The sequence below is a fragment of the Cryptomeria japonica genome, chromosome 7, assembly GCF_030272615.1.
Source record: "Cryptomeria japonica chromosome 7, Sugi_1.0, whole genome shotgun sequence".
NCBI classification, from domain to species: Eukaryota; Viridiplantae; Streptophyta; class Pinopsida; order Cupressales; family Cupressaceae; genus Cryptomeria; species Cryptomeria japonica.
In genome coordinates this window covers 442,868,577-442,896,539 of record NC_081411.1, presented here as the reverse complement: position 1 = coordinate 442,896,539, position 27,963 = coordinate 442,868,577, and the positions used below count along the sequence as shown (strand labels likewise).

At 37.2% G+C, this 27,963-nt stretch overlaps 1 protein-coding gene across 4 annotated transcripts in view; it reads right to left on the bottom strand.

The window, feature by feature from the left end:
• LOC131030395 (uncharacterized) overlaps positions 1-25,539 on the bottom strand; it is a 31,373-nt gene extending 5,834 nt beyond the window's left edge. The window contains exons 1-2 of one of the 4 annotated variants that reach the window (XM_057961203.1): positions 25,382-25,536; positions 25,130-25,175 (exon numbers count right to left, since the gene is read on the bottom strand). The gene's annotated coding sequence lies outside the window, so the exon portion shown is untranslated. Of the gene's footprint in view, positions 1-24,827; positions 25,010-25,129; positions 25,179-25,381 lie in introns of those variants that run through there. The other 3 variants (XM_057961204.2, XM_057961202.1, XM_057961205.2) reach the window with 3 other exon arrangements.
• Positions 25,540-27,963: the final 2,424 nt, after the last annotated feature.

Below are 27,963 nucleotides of genomic sequence, written 5' to 3'. Positions count from 1 at the left end.
TGGTAACATATTCCTTGATACCATTCTCTTCTAGCAATAAAGAAATTCTGGCTTTCCAGACACCAAAATTAGAGGCTCCATCCAATCTGTCCTGATCTCTTAAACCAACTGAGGCCATCTCAAAGGTTAAAGCAAATAAAAATTCTAAAGAGGTTAAACTAGGTTTTATAAACCCTCAGTTTCCTTCGCCTAGGGTAAATCTCTTCTACCCTTAACTTAGCTCTGCTACCATGTGAAAAATCTATTACAGTTACTAATTATTATCCTCCTATCTTTGATAGATTATTTGAGCAACAAATATTGGAAAATAACACAACTGCAATTTCACAAACTCATAAAAAATGTGCAACACAATGAACACAATATTTTCGGACAATTGTCCCTGGAAAAACCCCCAAGGGAAAACCAGTATTGCGGATGAGAACTATATTAAAACTTCAGCAAATTAAGAGATATAAATACTGCTTGCCTGTTACTGGTAGAGCTTCGACGACCTCCCAATTTCTCCTGCTGAGATTCCACCCCGCTACTATCCCAACGCCATCACTGCGCCCTTGCTAACACTGCAAGACTACTTGCTAACACTGCAAGTTCTTCACACAATTCATTCATGCATTCTTTCATTGTTTTCCAAATGCCCCCTGACCCCCTTATATACTACTCTCATTGGAAAACCAACGGCTGAGATTAATTCTCAATCAACGGCTGAGATTAAAAACAACTAAACAACCCTAACCAAATTGGTTGCTAGAAGTTTCTAAAAAAAAAGTCAAATAATTAATAAGAATTGTTTGAACTCTAACTACATTTGTTAGCAAACAATTCTTTCCTAATTATTTAGCAAATGGACAAACAGCTGTCCAAGCTAACAAACTAACAGTATCCTTGCCTGAAACCCTAGAACTAGGGTTTTACCCTCTAAGGGGCAAAAATTGGTTGATGACTGTCAGGGAAGTGGTTTCTGCACATATAAGACACCCGTAGAATAAATACAGAGATACAAGAATAGACAATTGCTTGGAAATGGAAAAGCTGCTTATCAAAATGCATTTTGCTAATCACGTCAAACAAACGTCCATGCACTATAATGAATCAAACCAGCACTTAAAGAGACTTACAGGAAGTATTTTGCACCTCATTTACTGACAGTACAATGATATCTCTCAAGTGATGTTTCACAGGGCCTCTTGCAAAAGGGTAGATATGAGTGCGTGAATGAACAAAAAAATATAGACTATCATTTATAAAGTACATGCTTTATGCATGGCAGCTCAATGGCAGAAAACATTTTTGCCATCATGCCTCAAACGTCCCAGACAAAGGTAGCCAGCCGTTTTAAATTACTCTGCAGGGCAGGATTTGAAGCCAATCATCCAGGGGTTGAATGGCATACAAGCAAAGCATTCCAGTTGCTTGTGAGGCATTCAAACTGGATGGGAAAAAATAATAGCACATCACATCCTAAATTTTGCAAATATAATGATCTGTAACTGGCCTGGATATTCCAATGCATGGTTCACCAGCAAAGTTGAACATTTTTCTTATGTGTTGTTCCAAGTTCTACGGGATAGAAACAACAATTTAAAGCTGCAAATTGATGTTGCTGCAATTCTGTCTGTCATCTACATCTTATATCCATCATGCAATTGGGTACATGCTCGCATGAATGCTAAATTCATTGAATATCCTATTCCACACTCCTATGATACTACAAATATCATAATATATGACTGTTCATTATTCCACAAAACCAATAGTGCGACAAAATGTAGGCTGTTTCTTTAATTATGTGAATGAATTTAACTTCTATTTGCCACCATAAACAAACACCACGCTTGTAATCAGCTATACATGTCAATTAGTATAAGTGTAAATACCTCACACAAGAAACTACCTTCTAGCAGGTAGTTGGCCCTATCATGTCTTCAACACCTTTGACAGTTGCAATTGTATGGAGCAAAGTTGGCATCAATTATGGGCCTTACACGTTAGTTTATGCTCAATATTTGCATGGCCCATACATTATTACCTTATGAATGTTGTGTGTATGATTTTGATAAGAGGTGTTTTACATGCATAGAAGAAATCCAAGAAAGAATGGAAATACAAATCCCATGCCTGGCTTAGCACAGAACTTCACTACACCCTGAGATGTACATTTTGTTATTTTAATTTTTAATTTATAGGTAACTGAAGAAGCTCAAAAGCAATTAAGGGAAAACTTTGTGTATGCATGCATTTATAAAACATAGGGTTAACACAGGGATGTTTCCCCCCTAAAATCCAGATGTTCCCCATCCCCGGGACATGTAGATGCCAAGATGGATATGACAACTATGGCACAGGAGGACCCAATTTTGTGGTGGAAATGCCATGGACTGATTTCTTTGACTACCCTCTAGCCATTTGATTGCTATCTCAGGTTTCTAGTTCTTCAGGTGCTGAGAGGAGTTGATCTACTTATAACTTCATCCACTCTCTTAAGAGGAATAGACTTACCTCTAAGAGAGCAGAGAAGCTTGTGGTTGTACATAGTGCTTTGTGTCTCATTGACCACAAGACACTTTTGTACAAAGAGAGTCCAGCAGCACAGTGGGATGTAGAGCCAAAGGAGCCAACACAGATTGATGAGGATGTTACATTTACAAAGGCAGAGCTGGTTAGGATTAGCTTGCCGGAGCTTGACCATGTGGAGTCCAACAATTCCAGTGATGAGGAGTTTGACTTTGGTGATGATTAGAGGGGCCTCATTTCACTCCATTTTAGCATTTTGTTATTTTGACATCATATAATCATTGTACTCATTGTAATCATCATTATAAAATCTTAAATATAATATAAATTTCCAATTCACAATGTTAAATTGTTAATGTTCACTTCAAAGTTCAGCAGTATTTAAGTATTTTACTAATTTGCCAAAGATTCATTCGTAAATTTAAAATTGTAATTCTTAAGCATCTTTTTATAACTATTTTTTCAAGTACTATATATCAATGCCACCAACAGCGCCTCCCCCGCCACCATCCCTTCGTTGTCCCCAGGCTTAGGTCCTTGGTCCCCCGGTCCACTGTCAGGAAACTCCATAGAACTATGTTATGAACTTGTGTCACATATGGAGTGATGGGGAACATAAGTAAGATCGAAATTGAGAGTGAGGCTCTTGATGCCAAATGGTCAAGATTGCTTGCCTATCAGGATAGTTTAATAGGTATAATTGTTAGATATGTAGTTTCTCTTTACTTTTGTAGAACTGGTAGAATCAGATATCCTTGAGAGTCGAAGTTTCTTGATTACATCATGTGCCTATTATATTTGCTATTCTTTTGATAATAAAGAGGAATGAAGCACTCAAGAAGTCCCTTAAAGATCCAAACTAACGTAACTCAAGATGGAATCTTTGATTGAACCAATTAAATTAAAATGTTGGGAACCAAGGAAGGTATAAGGTTCTAAGATGTCAAATTATATGACAAACTCAGACATATGAAGCTTGAGTCAGAGAATGAAAAAAAATATTTTTAGAAACATTTTTCCATTGTTCCACGGCCGTTGGGGACGGGGAGACGGGGACAAAGGGAAAAAGTTTCGGGGACGGGGGGACTTGGGACTGGAGGGGGGAAACACGTTTCCGTGGAACACTGTATTTTTCATAGAAATATTAGAGACATAAAGGTGCCCTAGAAGTGATCAACAAAAAAAATAAAAAAAGAAAGAGAAACGCCACGACTATGATGGGCATGCACGCAAAGGGGGGAAGCATATGGAAAAATGAATAAATGAAATGTAGTTTCATCCTCTGTCACATTGTTGGATATGTATAATATGGACTTGATGAAAAATCCTAGGAGATTTTTTGGTAAGCATAAACTGTAAACAAACTTAACCTTGGTCGACTTGCTCAGAAATATTAGAGGATTCTAAACATGGGTATGGGAAGCCACTAAAAATTTATTAAGAATCTTTTTATCAAATAAAAACCCAATGACCACTTCTCTACCTTGCCATTGACTGCCTTCCCTCATCCAAGTTATCATATTGTCATTATTGACATGCTCAAAATACTCCTCTTGTAGGCCCTACAAAGGTGTTAGCTTAACAATGACAACATCACTTAAGAACAAGAAACAACGTGATATTGGCTTACAAATTGACAGAATAGAAAAAACATTGTATGGGTACAACAACGATATTGTTGAATGCCTATATAGATACAATCATGCTAACATAGATATCAAATTTCTCCAAAATCGCTCAAGTAGAACTGGTTGATAGAGTCAAATATCCTTGAGAGTCTAGGTTTCCCAATTACATCATGCACCTATTATGTTTTCTATTCTATTGATAATAAGGATGAAGCACTTGGAAAGTTGCTCTAAGATTCAAATTAAAGTAAACTAGAGAAGGAATCTTTGTTTGAACCAATGAATGTACAATGTTGAGAACCAGGCACGATATAAGATTCAAAGATGTATAAATCATACCACAAACTCGGAAAGATTAAGCTTGAATCAGAGGATGGTACGAAATATGTTCTGAAAACATTTTCAAGAACATATCAGAGACATATAAAGACCCTAGAAGTAATAAATGAAAAAATCGGGAGGAAATGAGACGCCACAACTATGATGTACATGCATGCAAAAGGGTGGCCTATAAAAAGTACTCAATTTCTTGTGATAAAATGAATTAACGTAATGCAGTTTCATCCTCTGTCGCATTGTTGGATACATATAATAAAGTTGTATATACATCCCGAATCTTTGTTGAACTAAAAATTAAAATCCATAATGAAGGCTTCTAAATGTCACATGAAGAAACATAACTATCTCACCAATTTAGAGTCAACTGGTGTACCATAAATTAAATCCCCTTCAAGCGTGCCATTGGAATTATCTCAATTTTGGTAAGTATTGGAAGCAATAAGAACAACTTTAAAATAATCGGTAACACTTGCAACTGCTTCAAATCAAGATAAATAACTTCAATCCTTTTCTAAATTTCAAGAATAATGTATTATGGTTCTTCTTTTTCCTTCTCAGAAATGAACCTTATACAAGAACACGTTAGTTTTCTTCTGTGTGCCCATAGTTGCTAACTTTCAAGGAGAGGATGAACCTCTGAATTGAGTTGCAAATGTATCAAGCACGAGACTTGAAAAAATATAGAATAAGGTAATTAAATTCTAGAAAAAAATTCTACGCAGCCTACATCTCAAAATCTATTGAAAACAGTGTGTTAAGCTTGTGGTCCCATGGAGAGTACATGCAGCAATTTTATGTGCAAATCAATAACTACACTTGCATTTTGCAACAAAATAAACAAATTAACTTATCTGAAGTTGCTGCAAACTCTCAATAACCCACCGGGTTGAGATTACTCTTCCTAAGCCATCACACTACTACACAGGTTTTTTTTGTTTTGCTTTTTCTGTTAATTGCAATTAGAAATGCAAAAAGTTACATAAGAATGTATGTAAGATATCCACAAAACGCAAAATAAGAAAATTAAATTATGGGCAGATCATACCAAAACTTATTTATACAAACAATTTATTTGTGCAGAGTAAGGAGAACGCAAAGACTAGCAAAGAGTGACTATAGGCCCTTCTTTAATAGATTATACACTTCATTTTAAAATTATTTTTATTAAGTAGTAAATATTTATTGTTGCATATAAGGCAGCTTTATTTTCCACTCTTATTAAGTGGGCAGTTTGTCATAAAGATCATAAATCTGATTTTGTGATTGGGAAGCCACCATGAATTCGTAGTTTGTAACTCCCAACGCAATTTAAAAACAAAACAAAAAATTATATATTCAAAGTTATTGTGGCAGTATTGGGGAATAGGCCCAAGGGCTTTGAGAGTTTTTCCATGAAATCTTTACTTAAAAACATGTATTCTCTAAAATAAAGTAACATCGTAAGAGGGTTTTGTAGAAAATAAACAAGGGAGGTTTTGAAACTTGCATTTGAGGCAGCTGCTACTGCTACATGATTAATGACCATGGACTTTGCAGGGTAAACAGAGATTTGTTAAGAGAAGCGAGATTCAAGGGAGGTTTTGAGACTTGAATTTGAGGCAGCTGCTACTGCTACATGATTAATAACCATGGACTTTGCAGAGTAATCTGAGATTTGTTAAGAGAAAGGCAAGATCTAGAAGAGTTATGGGATTATCAATTATGTTATATGTACAAGCAGAATTGGCGATTTCATTTAATTGTATAAACAACACTTTTGATCATCATATTGTGGTTTACAATAATTTTTAAAATGTAGATCTAGAAGCCAACTCCCAACCAATGCCCTCTAGCTTGCACTCTTTGATGGCTACTAGAGGTTAGCAAATAAAACCTCTTGCACACCACCGAAGCCCTATGGTTTGCAATCTATGCTAGCTACCAATGGTATTTCGCTGCCATTGAAAAGAAAACTTCTACTCAAGGTTTGTTGAACACACAGTAGGACTGAGAGGGGGGGGTGAATCAGTCTGGAACTTCAAAACAATTTAATTATAAACAGCATCAACTAACTTAGCAACAACACATTAATCATCAACACATGAGCAACAACCATCAACACATGAACACCAGATTTATGTGGAAAACCAAAACAAGGAAAAACCACGGTGAGAATCTAAATCACAATATGAATAAGAATGATTACAAAGTTTAAGGCTCATTGCCAAGGAGCAACAACACCTGAAAGACTTGCAAGGCTAAGGTACACTACCTTAGGGCGAGATACAAGGACTTGCACAACCACAACTCATTGCTTCAAGGCAAGATACACACAACTGCCAAAGGACTCACCATCAATCAGCAACGAAGAAAATAACTGAATTGAAACTGAGGATTCTCCTAAACATGAAATTGTCCTTGAACAACTAGATCAAGCAACCAACATCATGGCAAACATCTTTGATAACCTCTACTGTCACAACACACTATTTTACTGAATATATCACCTTCAAAGCTCTATCTTCCTCACTGTTCCAATCTCATATCTACTTGCATATCATTCACATACACTTCTCATCAATTCACACATACTCCACTTCATGCCACATGCCACATACCCCACTACCATGTCACACTCAACTCATACATCCACACTTCTTAAATATGAGATAAATCATTGAAAACTTAATTTGGAAAGCCAAAACAGAATAGGAAATATTACACAAAATAAGCCACCCGAACCAAAATTACTCAAAGTGATCCTCTCTAGGAGAAAGAGGGAACCAAAACATATTACAATACATCCTTCCAAGATTAATCCAACGATCCACACACGCTAATACATTATCCAAAGTCATTACCAAACATAACGTGTAGATATAGCAATCAGTCAGCCACAGAACATCTTCCGATGCAAAATACTTCATGCAGATCTCCACGCACCATGGTGACACCCATAACAACATCTCAAAACAACTTCCAACTCATATCTGGACCAAAAAAATATGATCCAAACATCGAGTCATAACATAATTGAATATCTTGAACATAAATCAACAAAGCTCTCTTGCGAAACAAAGAAACCATTTAAGAAACATACTGAGAATACTGTGCATGCCATGAAACCATGTCCACTAAACCAAAACACAATCTGTAACATATCTGGGAGGGCACTAAAGGCTTCCTGGACCATTCTGACAGACACACTTCCTACCAGAGAACAGAGATAACTACAGAATGCCACAACCAACACCAAAAGTACTGAACTCAATCTACAACACAAAACACAACTGCAATAATTGAGCATATCCAGACCAACATCCATCCAGCTAACCAAGTTTGACATCAATCACAACCATACAAGCTCATGCTTCCAACAGGTATTATATTGCATTCCTAAGTTCTCTAAGTGCAATGATCTAATGGTTCTTATTAGACTTCAAATTTCCACACCTAGAGGAAAATTGAGCAAGCACACCACACTGAAATATAAGCGTTTGTTAAGAGTATGCCTGTAATGTCCCCTTTAAATTTTCCTTATTTTTCTTTAAATAATAAAATCTAACTCACAATTATAACAGCACGATCAACTATAAATATAATATAAACCTACCCTCTAGCTTACACTCTATGATGGTTGTTTATGCTGAATTGTAACCTATTTATAAACCCGAAATGATCCACCACTAAACCCTAGATCTACAAATTCATCCAACAAAACTCAATAGAGAATCTACAAATACATGAAAACACATAAAATAACCAAAGCTATACCTTCACATGCAAGAGAGGCTTCTCTCCATTGTTCTCCTATCCTCCATGATCTTGTATTGATGATGATTTGCTCTCAGATCTGTACACACTTGCACAAGAGCTCAAGAATGGATGCGGTTGTGATGATGTATGGCTAAAAGTGTGATGATGTATTGCTAGAGTGATTTTGGCATTATGTAAGTATGATTGCTTGTAGATGTGATGTAGAATTAGGGGAGGAAACCTCTTTTATAAAGATCATCCTAAAAATGGATAGTTTAGATTAAGAGGTGGGACTGTGAATGACCAGGATCACATAGGTGAAAGAGACTAATTAGGATTTGAGGGTAGATAGAGATGAAGGGAGAAGCTTAAGAGATGGGTTGACTTTGAAGAAAACACAAAGTGAATGAAGAGACAATTGACACTTTTCGCATGCCTTCGAATTTAGATTGTGATCCATTTAACAAGTTGGAAGGCTAGGATTTAAAGAGGAAAAAGGTAAGAGAATTAATTAAATAAATAAAATGTTTATTTAATTAATAAAGGAAAGAGCTAGCTAAATTAAATAAATATAATATTTATTTAATTTATGAGAGGAGGTGGAATTAAATAAATAATATCTATTTAATTTAGAAAGAAGAGGCTTAGTGAATTAATTAAATTAATAGAAATATTTATTTAATTAATAGTGGAAGAGGCTAATGAATTAATTAAATAAATAAAAATAAAAGACATTAGGATAAATAATTAAATAAATAATAAATATTTATTTAATTAAAGTACAATTTTAGGTGTCTACAATGGCAACCAAAGGTTGGCCAATAAAACAACCTCTTGCCTACCATCGAGGCCCCCTATTGTTTGCAATCTACACTAGCTACCAATGGTATTTTACAGCCATTGGAAAAAAAACTTCTGCCCAAGGTATTATATTGCCTTCCTAAATTCTCCAAGTGCAAGACTTCAAATTTCCACACCTAAGAGGAAAACTAAGCAAACACACGAAACTATAATAGAAGCATTGTTAAGAGTATGGTTGGAATGTCCCCTTTAAAATTTCCTTATTTTTCTTTAAATAATTAAATCTAACTCACAATTATAGCAGCACAATCAATTATGTATAATATCAACTTAAAGAACTGCAATTTTAATTGTTTGTTTCGATTCAGATATAATATTCAAAATATATCTCAAACAAAAGGGAACTTATCCTTTGTATCTGTTGTTAATTATCCCAAATCTGCAATTATCTATCTTCACTAAAATGTCTTTGAATTGTATCCAAATCTCCCTGTATTAATGGTTTTTATCTGCTGACTCAACAATGGAAATTAGGGGGGTTTTGTCCTCCAATTTCAGGCTTTGAGGAGTTTTTCCCTAAGGTCGCTGAAAAAAAATCCATGCTTCACAAGTTGTAGTAATTAGATACAAAATGTATTCAATGATGATGCTCCTTCTCCTTGCTTGGTCTCTCTTAAATACCTTTTTCCTAGACATACCTCTTGATGTTATTAAAGATAAACTTTAATTATAATTTTATTTTAACTATTACATAACATTTGTTTGAGTATAATTTAATCTTGAAGAGGGGAAATTACAATCTGCTCTTCCCAAGATTTCTTGCACTCAAGCAATCACAAACTCGGATGCTCTTAGAGTTACCAAGATCCCAAATCCTCCTTGGAGATTTATAACTCTCAATCCTTAATCATCCTTGTGATGTAGTTAACTTTTGCAATGCTACTGTTAGATAATTAGGAATTGGAAACTCTACACCAAGTGATGCTTCTCCAACTGTTTCAATAATGCTTGACTCTATAATACAATGATGTCCTTGAAGAGTTAATCCATCTTGGAGAACAACGAGTACCGAGTATGTTTTGCCAATCCAAGCAATTAATCGCTATAGACTTTAAAAGCCGAAACATGAGATGAAAACCCACTACAATTAAACCCATGTTTCCTCTTCAAATAAAAGAGTTGCAACCTTTGCAATCGATGCCCACTTGCTAATGAATTATTCAATATCTGTGGAGAAGATGAATGTTTCCCAACATATGTCATTTCTTCAAGCATTCCTCAAACTCTAATCTGTGAGAACATCTCAATGAGGTCTTCCCCTAGAAATATCTTTGAAGAAGCACTATCCTACGTTACATTCCTCCAATTGCTGGCCATACATACTCTATGAGGTCTAACCATGTCCTTTCACGACATAAAAATCCTCATACCTTGCATCATATGCAAAATTTTGGGAGCATAATTATCTCCTTCCAGCATAGGTATATCCGTGTACTCTCTATTCCCTCTATCAACATAAGCATGATAAGCAAATGGCTGCCTACAAAAAGGATCTGTTGTACCAAGTATCTTGTAGTCCCCAACTTCTCTTGGCATCTCTATGCATGTCATTTCAACCTCATAACATTGGTTGATTGTGATCATATCAATATGAAGTATAGCTGCCATTTGAATTTCATTAGCCCAAACAGCTATGTAGGTGAATTTTGAATCAGCTATTGGTTAACTCTTCTATGCAAGAACCAATACGCTACTTTCTGCCAATGCTTGCCTTCCTGCCCACTTATCCAAAATGTAAGACATAGGAGCACTATACCTATGCACTATGGATGGTACTAGCTGCCTTAGAATAGTGGTAAAGATAAATTCTTCCTCCCCATTTCCAATGGTGACAAAAAGATCTTCACTCTACAATATATTCCCTTAATAGATAGATGGTAGGAGTATGTTCTTATTATAATTCCATAAACTAACCGCCATCTGCAGTATGAACTTCCATATGCTAGTGTGAGTTTTGTGGGATGATGTTACTGTTGTCATTTTATGACACCCTTGGTCCATCAGTGAGAACCGATCAGAGATATGTTCCATGGACCAGCGCTGCCCCAGTTGATCAAGGAGAAAAGCAATGGAATTATGAAGTGTGAAGTGTTGTCTTGTCAGAAGGAAGTTCCTAAGTCTTCAACCTCGGAACTCCGGAACCCCCAGGTTCCCAAGTTCCTAGTTCTTCTACCCTGGAACCCCCAGGTTCCCAAGTTCCTAAGTCTTCAACCCCAGAACTCCGAAACCCCCAGGTTCCCAAGTTCCTAGTTTTTCAACCCCGGAACTCCGGAGTTCCCAAGTTCCTAGTTCTTCAACCCCGGAACCCCCAGGTTCCCAAGTTCCTAGTTCTTCTACCCCGGAACCCTCAGGTTCCCATGTTGCTAAGTCTTCCCAACTTCGGTCCCAGGTCTCCGAAGTTTCCCCAACTTCGGCGACCCAAGTCTCCGAAGTCTTCCAAACTACTTCTGGCTTGCAACACTTCCGGATGGCGTGATTGACACTCAAAGCTTTAAATGCTCCAATAGCTTTGGTGACTTATGCACCTTCTTTTGTGGAGCCACAAGTGTGCATTTAATGTTTTTGGCAGGATTTTCATCAAGGGAAGTACGAGGCCATGCTTGTTGTAGTGACTTATGGCATGTCTGCATACTCTGACTTTGGAAGGTCAGTCAATCCACCCTTCTCAGAATTGCCTTTTGTGGAAATGGCTAGGTTGCTTGCATGTACAAGTCAAGTGCATGCACTTCCCTGCACTCCCAGACTGCCATACAGGGGTCATGATCACTCTTGTAACCATTTTTCTATATAAAGGTTGTTAAGCCTCATAGTAGAAGGTTCTCTCCCTGCTGGCTTGAGCTATTCCATGCTATCCCACTTCTCTTGTATTTATCTTGCATTGTGCAACTGTAAGTTTGGTCATTGGCCTTATAATTAATTGAAATCACCATTTTTGCCTACTTTCAACTTATGTATGTTGTGTATGTTTCCTTACCTTCATCATAGGTGTATGTTTTGTGGTTCTTCTCTCATTTATGATGTGTTAAATTTATTTATGAGTGTGACTTGTGGGAAACCTTCTCCCCTCTTGGCATTCAGTGAATTCTAACCTTCATACATGCATTGGGGTCACTCATACAACTGAAGTTTGTGCATCTCCTGGCTATTTCAGTTGATTTTTGTGTCATTTCAGGTAGGGAGAGGAACAATCTCTTCTTGGTGCATCACCTCCTTTTATTTCAAGCATTTCTCTCTTCCCTTTACCTTTTCAAGTTGTTAGAATAGGCTTACGAGTAAGTTTTGAAGTGTTGAGTTGGTTCAACACCTGCACTTGGACTGAGAAGGAAGTCGGCCTTCTCCGGAGATTCAACCCCCTTGCGCAAGGTCCCACACTTCGGGGTTGTTTCCATGTTTCACAAGGTTGCTGAGTTGATAGCTCAACAAGGGTGCGAGCTTTTGTGATAACAGTTTTTGGCATGCCCGGTGGGACTTAGTTCGACATACATGCTAAGGATTCAGTGTTAATTCTTAGTGTTTCAGCCTTTAGAGGCAGTCATCTCTCAAGCACTTGGCAACTCTGCTCAACAAGTCCAATTCTTGTTCATACGATGTTCCTAACTCTGGAACCCCGAAACCCCCAGGTTCCGAAGTGCCTAAGTCCTCAACTCCGGAACCTTGAGGTTCCAAAGTCATGCAGTCCTAAGTGCAAGCCAACTAAAGATTCGATGTGTTCTTTAGTTCATCAAGCCTTTGGAGGCAACATCTTTCAAGCACCTCGCGACTCTGCAATCATTTGGTGGATCTATGGTATGTTATCAGTCTCTAGTTGAGAGGGTTCGTCTGCTCTCTTTAAGTATTTTGTTAAACAAGCTCCATCTCTTTCAAATGCTTTAATATGAGTTCGTATCATGGGTGTAACTTCTATTCACCCCCATTCTATGAGAATGTCTGCCATTTTTCCCCTCCTTACCAACAGGACCGAACTAGGACTGCTCCTAGTTTCAACCCAAACAACTTCACTTCAGCAATAGGTGGGTACTTTCCTAACGCTTGCCACCCACCCACCCCTGCTCAACCTTATTGGCAGCCCAACTAGCCCCAAGATGACAAAAAAAGGCAAATTGCAGAAATCAAAAGTGTGTTGCTTGATTTCACCAAGCAGCTCAAAGAGTTGAAGAGACAACAGGAGTGGGATTTACAGCAAGATCAGCTTGCTTATCAGGCTCAACTTTAGCAACAACAGATGGGAGCCCAAAGACAACATAGGGAGTTCCTTGCAAGGCAGCTTGCCTTTGCTAGGAAGAAAGAAATTGAGCAACTAGCAGCCATAGAGATGTGGCTTATACAGGAGGAGGTTTTTGCCCCTAAGGTTCCTAAGTTTGAAATCCCAAGCTTCAAGTAGGAGAGACCTCCCAAGCCTTCAACTTCCCCCCCTAGTTTTAAAGTTTCAGGTTTCAAGGGAGCTCCAGTTGTTGTTATACAAGAGCCTTCTCCTCGGTGCCTTTTGCAAAACACCCCACCACCTAGGCCCTTTCCTGATGCTATCTCCCTTTTTAAGGGCAGACCTGTTGTATGGAGGACGGATGGTTCCCACCCTCATGATGACGAAGGGGTTCAATCATCCATTGGTGAATCTTCATATGATCTAAAGGAGGAAGAATCGACAATGCTGCAAGAGGATATTGAGAATTAATCAGTTGCAACAGTAGATCATTGAACAAGAGTGTGAAGGAAAAGAAGAGGACATTGTCCTCTCATTTGACAATCTTCCTTTATTGATCATGAGGAGAAGGATATGTCTACACCTCCCCCGGTGGTAGCTCTGGAGCAAAATGCTAGTCTTGAGGAGGGCACAAGGGGTAATGTTTGTACTACAGATTGCATGGCGGATGGATCATGCCATGAACCTGAGGTTGTTGCATTTTGTTGCCTAGAGGAGGAAACAAAAACAAAGAGACAATCTAAAGATTTTAGATCTTCTTGTGAGGTGTCTCATAATCCTAAGATATGTGCTGATGAGTTGGATATTAGCACATGTGATTATGATGTATGTTGGTTCTCCCATATCCCTGAAAGTGATGATGTTGAGTATGAGGTCTTCATTCAAGGTGAAGATGTTTCTTTTGGCATTAGGGATGATGTGCCTGAGCTTGAATGTTTCACTTGAGACCAACATGCCAAGTTTGACGACATTGAGCATCAACATGTTGGTCATGCCAACAGTCTTTTGGTTGCTCAACTTGACAGTATACCCGAGATTCAAAGTTTCCAATTTTATGTGTCTGAAGAGCCCCCTTGTGCAGGCCAAGACAGAGATATGGTATACTTTTCATCACCGTGTGAGTTCGAGGCCTTTTCCTTTGGTTTTGACTCACACCAAGAGGAGGTCGGCTATTGTGAAAAAAATGATGCCCCCTTGTATGATAGAGATGCTTCTCTTTTACAAGGAATAGTTCTTTTGATGCTAGCCAACTCCTAAAAAACTCCCCCCTTGCTACTATATGTATGCTTCATGCATCCCCGGATGTCTCAGGTGGCTATTTTCTATGGCTTCCCTATGGTGGCAAGGTGAATGGCGAAGTGTTCTTTCACCACATGAGTAGTATGTATGATCTAATGCATGCATACAAGAGATTTCAACCATTGCAGCTAGATGGTGAATGTAACAATGGTACGAGGGGGATCAACTCCTTCAAAAGGCTCCTCTTTGACAGAGGCAATAGCATCATTTGCCTCTTATTGTAGCAATGTAAATAATAGTTAGGTTTCTTGTTTTCCAAGAAGTGCACGAGCACAGGCTGTTCCCCTTCAGAATGGTTGATCTTGATTCTTTGCAGATTACAGAAGAGAGAGTTTTCTTCTTTCTTGCAGTTGTGACTCTGTGCCCAATGGATTACACAGGCTTCTGGACTTCATGCTTAGCAGGCAAGCATCCCGCAGAAATCGCCAAAAATATTGTCATTTTATGACACCCTTGGTCCATCAGTGAGAACCGATCAGAGATATGTTCCATGGACCAACGCTGCCCCAGTTGATCAAGGAGAAAAGCAATGGAATTATGAAATGTGAAGTGTTGTCTTGTCAGAAGTAAGTTCCTAAGTCTTCAACCCGGGAACTCCGGAACCCCCAAATTCTCAAGTTCCTCATTCTTCTAGCCCGAAACTCTGGAACCCCCAGGTCCCCAAGTTCCTAGTTCTTCTACCCCGGAACTCCGGAACCCCCAAGTTCCCAAGTTCCTAAGTCTTCAACCCCAAAACTTTGGAACCCCCAGGTTCCCAAGTTCCTAGTTCTTCAACCCCGAAACTCCGGAACCCCCAGGTTCCCGAGTTCCTAAGTCTTCAACCCCGGAACTCCGGAACCCCCAAGTTCCCAAGTTCCTAAGTCTTCAACCCCGGAACTCCAGAACCCCCAAGTTCCCAAGTTCCTAATTCTTCTAGCCCGAACCTCCGAAACCCCTAGGTTCCCAAGTTCCTAGTTCTTCTACCCCAGAACTCCGGAACCCCCAGGTTCCCAAGTTCCTAAGTTTTCAACCCCGGAACTTTGGAACCCCCAGGTTCCCAAGTTCCTAGTTCTTCAACCCTGGAACTCTGGAACCCCTAGGTTCCCAAGTTCCTAGTTCTTCTACCCCGAAACTTCGGAACCCCCAGGTTCCCAAGTTCCTAGTTCTTCAACCCCAGAACTCCCAAACCCCCAGGTTCCAAAGTCCCTAAGTTCTTCAACCCTAGAACTCCCCCAGGTTCCAAAGTTCCTAAGTTCTTCAACCCTAGAACTCCCCCAAGTTCCCAAGTTCCTATTTCTTCAACCCTGGAACTCCGGAACCCCCAGATTCCCGGGTTCCTAATTCTTCTACCCCGAAACTCTGAAACCCCCAGGTTCCCAGGTTCCTAATTCTTCTACCCCGGAACTCCAAAACCCCGAAGTTCCCAAGTTGCTAAGTCTTCCCAACTTCCGTGACCCAGGTCTCTGAAGTTTCCCCAACTTCGGCGACCCTGGTCTCCGAAGTCTTCCAAACTACTTTTGGCTTGCAACACTTCCGGAAAGCATGATCGACACTCAAAGCTTTAAATGCTCCGACAGCTTTGGTGACTTATGCACCTTCTTTTGTGGAGCCACAGGGGTGCATTTAATGTTTTTGGCAGGATTTCCATCAAGGGAAGTACGAGGCCATGCTTGTTGTGGTGACTTATGTCATGTCTGCATACTCTGACTTTGGAAGGTCAGTCAATCCACCCTTCTCAGAATTGTCTTTTGTGGGTATGGCTAGGTGGCTTGCATGTACAAGTCAAGTGCATGCACTTCCTTGCACTCCTAGACTAACATAGAAGGGTCATGATCACTCTTGTAACCATTTTTCTATATAAAGGTTGTTAAGCCTCATTGTAAAGGGTTCTCTCCCTGCTGGCTTGAGCTATTCCATTCTCTCCCACTTCTCTTGTATTTATCTTGCATTTGTGCAACTGTAAGTTTGGCCATTAGCCTTATAATTAATTGAAATCACCATTCTTGCCTACTTTCAACTTATGTATGCTATGTATGTTTCCTTACCTTCATCATAGGTGTATGTTTTGTGGTTCTTCTCTCATATATGTTGTGTTAAATTCATTTGAGTGTGACTTGTGGGAAACCTTCTCCCCTCTTGGCATTCAATGAATTCTAACCTTCACACATGCATTGGGGTCAATCGTACAACTGAAGTTTGTGCATCTCCTGGGTGTTTCAGTTGATTTTTTGTGTCATTTCAGGTAGGGAGAGGAACAATCTCTTCTTGGTGCATCACCTCCTTTTATTTCAAGCATTTCTCTCTTCCCTTTACCTCTACAATTTGTTAGGATAGGCCTAGGAGTTAGTTTTGAAGTGTTGAGTTGGTTCAACACCTGCACCTGGATTGAGAAGGAAGTCGGCCTTCTCCAGAGATTCAACCCCCTTGTGCAAGGTTCCACACTTCAGGGTTGTTTCCATGTTTCACAAGGTTGCTGAGTTGATAGCTCAACAAGGGTGCAAGCTTTTGTGATAATAGTTACCTTCAGAGCAAAGGTTCCATCCAATGAATACCATAATAAGAAGATGGGAAATGTTGTACCATTGCCACTTCCCCTACTTGCAAGGGAACCTTCACAAGTTACCCCTTGCTTACAAAACTCCATTCTCAAGTGCCATCCTCTATCATGTGGCCTTCCTAGAGGTACATTATGAGACAATATGCTTTGCTCAGCCCAAGTACTATAAAATTTATACTCGTTCATATATCTGACACTATGTCTATCTTTCAACTACAATTGGGAACACTTGTATTAACAAAAGCATAAGGGAACCTTCACAAGTTACTCCTTGCTTACAAAACTCCATTCTCATGTGCCATCCTCTATCATGTGGTCTTCCTAGAGGTCCATTATGAAAAAATATGCTTTACTCAACCCAAGTACTACAAAATTTACGTTCATTCATATATCTCACACTATGTCTATCTTTCAACTACTATTGAGAACACTTGTATTAACAAAAGCATAAGGGAACCTTCACAAAAGATCCTAGGCAATGAATACAAACTCTTGATTGTCGCAAACATCCAAGCCAATAGTAAAGTGTTGCATCCTCTGCCCTAAATACCAAGATCCCACTTCTTTGTGCATAGATAATTTTGCATTTGAGTAAAAGGATCTAGGTGTCCTTTACTACAAGCCGTATCTTTCATTTTTCCCCATGCTTGAAGTACTTTCCATGATGACAAAAATATTAAAAGAGCATACATAAAGTAAATATATGTTATTATTATCTCTTCCATATTTTAAATTGTACTTGTAAGAATGATTGGATTTCTTTCCCTTTTCTTCCTTGATGATGTTAAACAAACTAACCTTTGTTAAGCAAGCTAACCTTTCTTAGCCCTTGGTGAATTAAAGGATCAACCACTCCAAATTGCAAACCTAAGACTAAGTGCTTTGTCATCATCTCCCAAGATTCCCATATAGGATGTAGGAGTACACCTAGTTGTTGCCTTAACTCTTGCTTTTCATTATCCATGGGAGCAAAGTTTTCCTTAGAGCCCTATAGATGTTTTACTCGAGTAGTTATCAACTTAGCTTCTTTTGCCCTTTACCATTCCTCACATAATTTCAATTTCCACATTACATTTTTTGCACTTGCCTGAAATGAGGTAAGCTTCCCTATTTTTTCTAATTTGAAAGGATTTGAAGTGTTACAACATTCCTTGTGACCTGAATCTATATCATGAGGAATAGTGGAGCCCAATGCTATATCCTCCATGCTTTTATGCTCGTCAACAACATTGTCTTGTAGATTAATTTTATTCTACTTTGTTTCATGGATTCCTTCTATTCTTGCTTACTGATCTATTCCTTCTTAATATTTGGTAGCTTTGGTTTTAACCACTTTACTTTTGGCTTATGATCTACAAATTCTTCCTTGACCTCTTCCTTTTGTAAATTTGAAACTGGTGTATTTGTGACCGGTTCCAAGGTCTCCTTGGTCTCTTCTTTTGCTTTTTCTAAGTCCTTTTCAAAATAAATTTTACTCTATGGTATTAACAAATCTAGAAATCTATGCCTCTAGATCACCCTTGGCTCAAACATTTCTTCTTCTCTACGAATTAAAGTAGGTCATAGAGGTCTACCTACAGAACCAACAACTGCTCTCTATGTGCAATTGTTTTGATTTTTGTTGTTGGTTCCTAAAGTGCTTGCCCCACTATTCTGATTTTTGGACACATTCATATTACTTTGCATCATGTGGAGCATTTGACCCAGCATGTCGATCATTACATCAATCTTATTACTTTATCAAAATCCATCTTTAATTAATAGTTCATAATGAGAATAATCCTTAGATTTTGTAGGCAACTCTCCTCAAACAATTCATATAACCTCCACTAATTGGAAATGACACTGCATATTGGAAACCTAGAGTTCGATAACAAGAAGCTGATATTGTTTTGATTAATTGATGATATTTGTTGAACAAACTTTGACACTGATATTGTAAAACCGATGTGATGATGAACAACTTAAATAACCTCTAGCAAAGTCAACATGTTTGTTGTTTCAATGTTGATATCTGAAAATATTTTTAATTTGCTCTCAAAACCCTCATCAAATGACAAAGGCCACTTCTTTGCTAATAAAGAGTTACTAATATGCTGATGTGAAACCATAGCAGCATTATTCGTTTGGGGAATCAATTGGCAAAGCAAAAAGTATAAGGTTTATTTTTAAATTGGGAAAAAATCAGACTTACAAAAAAATGTAAAAAATTGAAGAAAAACAGTCAAATTTTACTCTTTCTTTATATTTAAGGCCATTTCCATAGTATAGAGATACTGTAAGCAAATAAAACTAAGTTGTGAATCAGGTTGGGTACAAGTTCGGGTACAGCAAAAAAAAAATTGGAAGTTAGGTACATTTAGGTACATCCGTATTAAACACATAAAAATAATAAACATATACATTTTTACAAGACAAGAATTAAAAAAGTGTAATTATAATGTTAATTATTTTATATACAACTTAATAAATTAATATTATAATAAGAAATAATAAATATAAATTAAAAGATTATATATCATATAATATTATATATGTTAATTTGGGCCCGTTCATGGGCAAGATAAGGTTAATCTTAGTACTGAGAGGGGCTCGGACAATGCCTAGACTAAACCAGAGCAAGGGTGGATCAAAACTAATTTTGATGGAGTGTCGAGATGTATTCCGGGCATTTCAAGTGCAAGGTGTGTTGCTTGTAACGAAGATGGTCATATTTTGTTTAAAGGAGCCTAGCGTCTACAAGATGGAACAAACAATGAAGCGCAAGCGCAAGCAGCCTTACTTGCGGTCGAACTAGCGAGTAATTTGAAGGCTCCGAAGGTGCATTTGGAAGGTGATTCTCAAGTAATTATGGAGGCAATTGTTAAAGGATCTTCTTCGTGTTGGTGTATCAATAAGTTTGTATCATTTGTTCAAAATTAAGATCCTTTCAAGACTTCCGAATTTCACACATAGGCGGACTGGTAATGGGGTGGCGGATTACCTATCGAATGTGGCTTGTGAGTTGCATCATTTTGTAACTAAGTGGTGGGGGGCCATTGATGAAGAGACACACTGGGACGCCTAGTTGGCTGTTTGGGCCGAATTTTTAGTGACAAGATGTACCACTACCGTATCATGGTTTGATTTTTCATTTATGAAACGGAGGCTGCATTAAGGGAAATGTGCAAAAGTGGTTGGTTTGCAATGCTTTCATTCCTGGAGATGTACGAGCCTTTAATGCAAGCTTTTATTAATGCATTGGAAAAAATGTGCTATCATTTCGGACTGAAAGGCAGCGGTCTACGAATTTTTCCAATGTTGCCTTTATTGTTTTCTTTCCAGTTGGTGTAGTGTTTTGAAGGTTCTTGCCCCTGTTTTCTAAAGGTTGGCAGAGTATTCTGGTTTGAGGTGGTGGAGAGTGCGGCGGTTTGGCAAGGATGGAGGCCAACTTCACGCTCAAGACCAAGAAGCAGCTTTGTCCGTTTCTTGGGCCTTTTATGGCAAGAAGGTTGAATGGGATGTTTTTGTACAAAGATGAAATGTTGGTGAAATGCATCCAGAGATTAATGGGGGGGGGGATTGGTTTTGTGGAGCATCGCTACAGAACGAATATGGATGCTTACTCCCTAATTGTTGCAGGGGGGTTGGAATTGGAGCAATCTTTGGAACCGATAAAAAAAGGTGGCGGAAGCAATTATTCCAAAAGATTACAGCTTAAACCTAGAATCCATCTTTGAATGGGCGGTCCCTGGTAGGGGCTTCGACTTGTGTGAAGGCATTGTGAATTTTCATCGCTTGTCAGGACAGAAATACATTCCTTTCCTGAGGGGACAGAATAGCAGATGTTATGCTCGATTCAAGGCAGAGGCACAAATTGGGTGGGAGGCCTTGAAGTTGTTTGTGAACTTGATGGAGGTCGAAGAGGAGCTATAGTGTGCCATTGAGGAGGCCAGAGCCCTTGACAATGTTGGTACGAGTGCAGATGGACGAGACCGAGCAAGCAAACGGAGGCGGTTGGACCCGAGCTCATCTTCTGGTTAGATCTGTTCATGGAGTTTTGACTGGTTTTGTGGTTCGGGATTAATTCCCTATTTTTTGTTTCCAATGCAGTTTCGTATAGTGTTTTATTGTTTAAACTCTCTGTTATTGATATTGTTACGAGCCATTTTGGAATGCTCGGACTGTTTATTTTTTGTTTGAAGATATAGTGATGGGTACTGGTAAGGGTACAAGGTGGTTTTTGAAGATGGTTTGTAAAGGTGGTTTTTGAAGATGGTTTGTAAGGGTGGTTTTCGAGAGGGTGGTTTGGGACTGTTAGACATTTTTGGCAGTTATTGTATACTTTCTATTATAAATTAATAAAATCTCAAATATTACCATCAAAAAAAATATATATGTTAATTTGAATTAACAATATAATATTAATAATTAGTTATTATACTATAAATATAGTTTATTATGAACATATATTATTAAACATTTATATTCATTATAAATTAAATTATAAAATATTAAATATTAAACTATGAATCTATTACAATGTATATTTAATATTTTAAACATTTATTGAACATTATTAATTAAATTGTATATTATAATAATTATATTAATTAATTGAAATTATATATTATAATTTATAATTAACAAATAAAAATTTTATAACCTAAAACTATTAAAAATAAATCTATGTGAAACAACTAAATCGAATGTTCACATTTGTCAAATAAATAAAAATAAAACTCTTTGAAACAATTAAATCGAATGTTCACATCTATCTGTCAAACTCCCAAGTATATACATACTGCAAGCCCTTCATGCTCGATGAATGGTCGGACCTCAAAAAATGATACAAAAAACGGGAAACCATGCTCAAACCTTGTCGGAATCTGCCTGGAAACCCCACGTTGATAATGGATTTGATCAGATACAGCTAGAGATTGTATGAAACTTAGGAACATAATAATAAAATAGTCTTTGTCATGAGACCAAAAAAACTTTGATTTTGCCTTCTTTCATGTCAATTTTGCCTTCTTTCTCCACTACAACGACCGGAATGATCTATCTCCTACCACACAACGCGATAGATAGCAGATTCATGGCTTATTTGTGCACTTTCGTGAGCATTTTAGGTTTTTGCAAGCTTTTTAGGGATGCCTGATATATTTGTGATTTTTTCCCAATTAGACGCGGGATCTTTCGCAATTAAAATGCAATAAAAATCATTGACAATTGTTGACCCGATTTTGGCGATTTTCTAGGAAAAAAATCAAGGCCAGAGACAATTCCCAAATAATCGCATCTGATCACGATTTTTTCCAGTTTTATGCTTCTTTGTGTGAAACAATGGTGTAGAGAAGCTTATGTAAACTTGAAGCTCGATCTCTTTAGTGCCCTAGTCTCCCACATATATCACTTGCTTTCAAACCATTGATTTATATTATTTAGGACTTGATTTTCCTTTACCTAGTCACTACTATTACGAATAGAGCTCTTGAGTTTAAAAGGGGAAAAATATTGGGAATTGATGTCTTATAAATACACAATTATCTTTGACAAATATGTTCTGCCATGTTATCAAACGTCCCTTTAGGCATGCATCATTTGTTGGTTTCTCTTTCATAGACTAGCAAGAGCTCTGACACCATTTGTAATGTCCCCTTTAAATTTCCCTTATTTATCTTTATATAATAAAATCTAATTCACAATTATAACAGCATTTTTCTTTATATAATAAAATCTAATCCACAATTATAGCAGCACAATCAATTATATATATGATATAACTACAAAATACTGCAATTTTCATAGTTTATTTTAATTCAGATACAGTATCTAGGATAAATTTCAGACAGAGAAAACTTCTCCTTTGTACCTATTGTTAAATATCCCAAGTACGCAATGATCTATCTTCTCACTAGAATGTTTTTAATTTTAAATCGTCTCCAAATCTGCCTAAATTAGGGGTTTTCATCCTCTAATTTCAAGCCTTGACAGGTTTTGACAGATTTTGCCCTCAAGTGATTGAACCACAGTCTACGCTTCACAAGGAAAAAAAAATAGATATAAAACGTATTCAACGATGATGCTCCTTCTCCTTGTTTAGTCCCTCTTAAATACCTTTTTCTCCAATAGAAAGAAACCTTTGCATACCTCTTGTTATTATTAAAAATAAACTTTAGTTATAATTTTATTTTATCTATTCTTCGTTTGGACACAGTTTAAGTTTGAAGAGGGGACATTATGATGGTTCTTTTCCAGGTTTCTTAGATAAGAAAAATGCTTTGAAATTTAAGGACAGTCTATTATGTCCAAAGATATTTAGGAGTGGATAAGCTAATTTACCTAATGCTTACAAGGTTACTCCTGCAAGAGATTTTGGGGTCTTTTGGAGAGACTGAAGACGGACTAATAGGAACCTTTCTTCTTTAATGACACTTATACTCTATTAAACAAGTATGGACACAAGATTCATGTTTTCTGTCAGTTGAGTAATGAGGGGGGCGCAAAACCTGATGATTAATGATAGTATAGGTGCCAAAGTATAGAAGACTAGAAAGTGAAAATGCTTTAAGTGGAGAGTATTGAGTTGGTTGAAGAAGCTAAGGCTCACCAACATTACCTATGTTAAATGACATTAAGAAAAAACAATGCAGTGCACCATTTTGCAGTGAAAAGTAGCTAAAACCTTTTATGGGTGCATAAAAAGCAGATTATAGGAGACTCTGTGTGCCTTGCAATGGAAAACAACACTGGGAGAATAAATCTGGATGATTGGAGACCACATGAGATAAGTGCCAAACTGTTCGAATTTTTTATTTTTTTGCATATGGAAGACTTGAATCAAATTTTTAGAGAGAAAAATTTAAGGATAGATCTACAGACACAATCATGTCTTCTAAGAGAATGTTGAATGATCACAAATTGATGCAAAAACAAAGATGCTAGCTTCTATTTGTCTATGGAAAGATGATCTCTCAAATGTAGCACCCTTGTTTTTGTTGATGTAACCTAGACACATGGTTTCAAAAAATAATGTAATAATATGAAAGCATATTGGCACCTAACTATACCATTGAACCCTAACCAATTAATGAACCATGTGAGAGGATGTACCCATCTGGAAAAACAAGCTGTTTGTCACTCTTATTCAACACAACCTTTTAAAATTTTAGTTATTTTTGTCATGCCAATCCTTTGCCTTGTGACGATTGGTCTTTCAAGTAGAAGAGCCAGTATACTGGCACAAAATTGTGAAGAAACATGCTGTACAATGTACAAAGTTTGTGAAGAAGAATGTAATAGGATTAACATATGAAGATGGTCCGATCTCTACTATTCACTCTGTGTGAAAATAGCTCTGGAAACTAATGCATTTACAACATCAGCAGTAGCTGGTATCATTCAATACAAAATACTTCTGAAAGAAAATTTGTCACAAAAATAACCTCAAGACCAAGGAAAACAAAATAAACAAAAATTTAAAAACCTCAAATAATAATAAAATTCATTTCACAGTTCAAAATGTCTCTTCGTGAAGAAACAATAGATCTAACACTTGGTATTACAATAATTTCATATTTGAAAACAGTCATAGATAAAACCACAGAACCAATGCCTTCATTTCACAGATAACAGAAGAATTGTTTTAGAACAAAATAAAACACAACCAAAAATGATTCGGCCGCGTACAGATTCCCAAAAAAAACTCACTGAAGCCTAGCAAGTGAATTACCTCGAGATTCTGTACAAATTGTATCGTGCTGTCAACGTTACCGGCGAAAAAAAATGGGAGGAAAAATATTACAAAACCCGACCAAAGCAGATTTTTTTTGTAAATGAGACGAACCAAAACCAATCTCCCTACGCCTACTGCTTCAATCTATTCACAGCAAACGAAAAGTAGATCTAAAAGTATCGGGACTTTAGGGCTACTAGATTTTTGACCTCGAAACAATATTTTTGAACCCTTTAAAACGAAAATATTGGTTGCGAGTTACAATTTGTTAGAGTGAGGCGAGGAATGTTTGAACTTGCCTGAAAGTTGCTTTTTTCCGGCGTGAGACAAATTTCTGGGTGAAAGCTGCTACAAAATATAGCCCATCGACTAATTAAATAAGTAATACGAACTCTTGGTCAAAATAACGCTACGAGAAGATTAATGAGGCGCAATCACGACTTGTTTAAATAAATCAATCATGAGAAGCAAATACACTCAGTGGAAGTAAGTGGAAAATCGTTGCCTCCTTATTTGATTTTTTTCATTTCTATGAAAATCACAGAAATTACCTGTAATGATTTGGAGCTCCGTTACCAAAAATCGGATTTCAAGTACTGCCCCAGTACTTCGCCTTTCCTGCAGCCTGTATTGTAGCCAAAAATGCTGACTGCTACCCAATATGGAATAGATACAGGGTTTAAAATAAACCCTGGGCACAGAATATATTTAGTTTAATTAATTAATTTACCAATTAATATCAGAAATTTTTTATTATTTTTTATATCATAAATAATGTCAAATATTTTTATGACTTTAAATAAATGGAACGGTAAAATAGAACACTGAAACAAATATTCAACAAAGAGGGGAAAAGGTGCTTTGTTATGTGTGTGGCAATTGATATTTTGTTAAAGTGTATATTTTTGTGATTCGATGTAAATTTTTGCTCACATCTATAATAGTGTAATTCTAACAAGCTAGGAAATGAATTATGTTTTGTATTTGGAATTTTGATGTGTTATTCATTTTTTAAAAATTATTAGAGAGGTTTTTGATGAAATGAGACAGTGAGGCTATTTTAATTCATATTAAATCTATGATAATATGTTGGTGAAAAGTTATAGAGTTATGTGTACTAGCTGTGATAAGTTGTGGTGAGATTTAGATGTTGTAGTTTAGCATGAAAAATTATTACAATTGTAGTTATAAATTATTTGAAAGTGTGAATGACGCACATGAATATGTAACATTGTTGGAGTGCATGTGGTGATGACTAAGAACATGGTGATGTTTTAGCGGATGTTAAGAGATCACACAAGCAACTAGGAGCAATCAAATGTTTTTATCTTCCACTATAAACCACTATAAACCATGGATGGTGTTTGGCTATAGTATAGGAAGACATGTAAGTGATTCAAGTGAAAATAGTCAAAAAGTCTTTAACCAAGTGTGAGAGATTGGTTACTTATATACAGTGTTTATTCATGTGAAGAAGTTGTGTTTGATATAATATGCAATATGTTGGCCTTGTGATATAAAATCATGTTTTGGTTGTCTAACTATCGGTATTGTGTGTGGTAGTTAGATAGTTGAAATTACATTAAGACATCTTCATGGTTATATCTACTTGCTTGTAAGGATGGAGCGAGGTTTGAGATGTTGATTGTTCAAAATGCATAAAAACTCATTGGAGGTCATGTTGGAGCTCAAATTTATGTTGCCCTTTTCCACTCTAGTTCCCTTCCATTTTTTGTGCCTATTGCATGACCCTTCATTGATAACCAATATAAGATAGGCTGCAAATATCATCATGTTAAAGTTTGTCCATGGTTGTGTGCTCCCTCCCTTTCTTTTAACTAATTCATCAAAACTCAAAAATTCAAATATTGGGTAAGTATGGAATATGTTTCTACCCTCTAACTTTAAAAGAGCTAAATGGGTATATGTGTTTCAAGTTTGCCAAAATTTGGAGTTGTTTTGAGCAACTCATGGACAATCAAAGATTTCCCTAGTTTTAGGAATCTCCACCAGCACTGATGGCAGTTATGGGAACCATCAGAACTATCGATGAGTTTCCAATTTCTTCCCTTTCATCGACCATCTACTTCCTCTTTTTTCCTTGGTTTTTTTTTTTTTTGACATTTCATTCAAGATTTTTCCTTATTCCTAGCACCATCAAAACCATTGATGGTTCATGTTCATGTTCTTGATGGAAGTGTCGATAAAAGGTAAAGATTTTTTTAAGTGTTGCCATCAACACTTCTTACTATTCTTTGAACTATCAGAACCATCGACTTGTTCCTAGCCTCCCTTACCACACCAACAAAGAAGAAGAAAAAAATTTAAGTCTTCACATCAAGAGATTATTTTGATTTTAAAACTAGCATATACCTCTCACGTGGTTACTAAAACCTCCTCCTCTATTGACTTTGTTCCTAAGGGACCCAAGTCGCCGATTTGGATGAAAATGGTGTGGCATGTGCGATTTGAAGTGGCCATCTAGTAGCATAGCTCAATGAGTGTTCCTAAAGTTCTTTTTGGTTAACTTTTGGGCAAAGATGGTTAAGTTTTAGAGAGTCAAGATTTTGGTGGTTCCAAGAATCACTAGAACCTCCGACTCATAGTTCTTGCCTGAGCACCAATCACCAACGAAGAGGCCTAATAATTTTCTAATTGCTACAATGTCAGACTTTTTATGTTCCACTTGGTTTTTTTCCATGTTTGGCATGCGATATGGCATAATCTCAACATCCATCACCTAATGGCTACGTGCCTGGTCAAGGTTTTTTATTAATGTTTGATTGTGGTTGAGCACGATTGCCAAACATTATGTGATAAGCCCAATGGCCATGCATTACATGGTAAGCGTTAAGCCCAGGCCGTAACCCACAATAGCTCCTTTTGTCAAGGGTTTGAGTTATTTAATGCCAAGAGGCATTTTAGGCCTATTCAAGTGTAATTTGAGTTTTTATGGAATTTTTGGGCCTAATGAGATGTGAGTCATGTTTTAACATGTTTTCGAGCCTATCTATTACGCATACCCATATTAATAACACCCCTCTTCTCAACTATTGAAATTGAATGTGAATCTCTCTCTTTTAGCGGGGATGCCCATTATGGGCATGATTTGTTTTCAAATCATGGATCTAAG